Consider the following 2,671-nt stretch of genomic DNA (forward strand, 5'->3'; position numbering starts at 1 on the left):
GCTGCGCCAGGAACGGGCTGTCCTGAGCCAGGGATGGGGAAAATCGCCGGGAACGAGCGACCGGTGCCTTCAGGTGAGTGGGCGGAAGGAAGAGAGGGCTGCGCAGGGGTCACCTGGATCCGGTGGGATCCGCAGGGGCACGTGCGTTCTTTTAGCACTGATACCTGGGACCCAACTGCTGTGTGGGACGAGTTTGTCCCGAGACTTGAGGCTCTCTGGGATCATTTTTCATGGAATAAAGCTCGTGCCGCGTTCCCAGCTGCGATGACAACGTTTTATGGGATGGGCTGAGCTCCGTTTCCCGGGAAGCAGCGGGATGGGTGTCCCGGTGCCCACTCCCATGGGTCGCAGCGAGAAGCTGCTCCTGTCGTTACGGCCGAAGGTGAGTGGGAAAAACTGAACAGTCCTGAAGGAAACCGATGGAAAAACAAGGTTTGTTTGGTTTTGGACTAGACATTTTCCCCCTGACCCCACCTGATCTCTGTGTTCTGCCTTAGGAACCAGGAACAGGAGAGGGAAGGGGGAATGGGGACAAAAACAATTCGTTACTCCTAAAGGGACGAGTTTATTTGTATTTATTTCCTGACCCACCTGGAATGATTTGGGTCTCAGGAGGCACCTGGGAGCCTCCTGTTGTGTTCTGGGTGGGGCCGTGGTTATAAAAGGGGTAAAGGATCGGGGAGGGGGATGGTGGAAGGTAGAGGAGCAATATCTTGGGCCAGTGACACCTTGGGGATTTGCGTCTGGAAATGGCCTGATGGGAGTCCTGGAAACAGAACTGAGAAATGAGAATACTGCAGCTGGAGTGCTGAGAATGGAGAGGCTGTAGTGAGCGTTGTCTGGTGAGTCTCCTGATGTCCCATATCTAATGCTGTGCTGTCACCAAGTCTCCTCATTCTGACTTAAACCGTCTTGAAATGTGCTTAAGTTACAAATTGGACTACAACATGCACACGGGAAGCTTCATGCTCCTAAGGGAATGCTTTAGGGATGTGCAGCTTCCGAGCTGCACAAATCATTCAGGCTCCCACAGAAACCTGTTGGGCTGTGGTTCTGGGGCAGGAGTGTCAGAAAAGTGGTGTCTTCAGTGCCACCTTACTAGTGATTTTCCTTGGAGCTCTCAAGATCAGGATGAAATGGTGTTCATGCCCCACTGGGAAAGCATGGAGCAGGATCAGTGTTGTAGCTGTGTGTTTTTCCTGCTGTCTGCACTCTCTCAAGGATGCCCTGGAGTGCTCTGGCTCAAGGCAGGATAGTCTGTGTGTAAGAACTTCCCATGCCTGTCTGTGCAGCTGGGTCAGTCACTGGGTGTCCCATGGAATCCCTGAAGTTGGAAAAGCCCTTTTGGATGCTGAAATGCCCCCAGGACAAACCTTCCCAAGCTGGAAGCAAAGCCAGTGGCAGGGAGGGAAATCCAAGAGGGTGGTGGGAAAGGCTTTCTACCAGGTCTGGACACCCTCAAGGCAGGGGTGATTTTTAAATGTCTGTCTGCAGCAGCAGCTCCCTTCCTGCCTGAGAGCTGCCTCAGCTTGGATGAGTGTGAGGATATCCAGCTCTTGCTTAGGGCTTGGAGCATGGCGGGGTGCAGAACTCATGTTAAACCTTGTTTAAACACTTCTAATATAAAAATATATTAAAACGGAGACATTTGAGGAAATAACATACAAAAGTCTATTGCATGCATAGGTACAAGCTGTCTTTATTAAAGATTCGTATTGATGGATGTTTTGTCGAACAACTCTGAGGGCAGAATGTGTCCAAAAAGCTTTGTTAACCCCTTGTCTTCTGCTGGTAGGGCAGTGTCTTACCCCAGTTCTTGAGGGCTCTGTGGAGATTCCTGCCTGGAGCAGGGTCACCCCTTGAGGATGAGCCACAGAGATTGGGTCATTGGACTGGGTGAGGATCTATTTCTACTTAGTAATTGTTTTTGCTGCCTTTAATGTCATGGCTGCAGCATTCATCAGATAGCAGGCCCTGCTCCAGCAGTTACAGCTCCTGTGCTGGGCAGGGAACACTTCTGGGGAAGGGCTTTCAGTCTCATCAGTGTCCATTTCAATCAATAATTTGTTTTATTTCCATCAGTCTCTCCGGTTTGCCGCCCTCGGTCCCACGGACAGAGCTGTGTAAAGGTTCGAACTCATCTGTACAAAGTCCTGCCAGTGCTTCCAGCAGCAGGTGCTGGAGGCGTCAAGAGCTGCTTTTTGAGCCTCGTTCTCCCCTCGAGCTTTACAGAGGGTGACAAACTCTGCCCTCAAGAATCTAATGTTTATATTGATCCTACAGCTGGATAGTTCAGGTAGCAGGCATTAGAGTCAGTTCTAATGACACAACACAGGTTTTGTCCCACAAAGACCAGCTGAACTTCTTGAGATTGCACACAGATGATGCACTGGGACTTTGGGGTCAATAGTAAGTGTTGCCAGGTAATTCTCGTGAGATTGAGCTGAAGTGATGTTATGGTTGAGAGCTGCATCTCCCCTGCTCCCAGCAGAGGAGGCAGAGCTGGGACAGGATAGCTCCTCCATTCCTTGGTTCCACCACAGTCCCGTGTGTTCCTTCCCGGGGCTGCTGCGGGAATTGGTTCTGTAAGTGACGGATAAAAATTCTGCTTACCTTCGAATCTTACAGGAGAGCTGCACTGAATGTCGCAGGAAAAGGTGGAAAGGGGTTT

The 2,671-nt window shown here is 50.8% G+C and overlaps 1 long non-coding RNA gene across 1 annotated transcript in view; it reads left to right on the forward strand.

Moving 5' to 3' along the window:
- LOC108444899 overlaps positions 1–2,671 on the forward strand; it is a 6,676-nt gene continuing 4,005 nt past the window's right edge. Inside the window, exon 1 of the long non-coding RNA XR_001859620.1 lies at positions 1–73. This is a non-coding gene — a long non-coding RNA (uncharacterized LOC108444899). The remainder of the gene's footprint in view (positions 74–2,671) is intronic.

Source organism: Corvus brachyrhynchos, unplaced genomic scaffold (assembly GCF_000691975.1).
Source record: "Corvus brachyrhynchos isolate BGI_N302 unplaced genomic scaffold, ASM69197v1 scaffold412, whole genome shotgun sequence".
Taxonomy (NCBI): Eukaryota; Metazoa; Chordata; class Aves; order Passeriformes; family Corvidae; genus Corvus; species Corvus brachyrhynchos.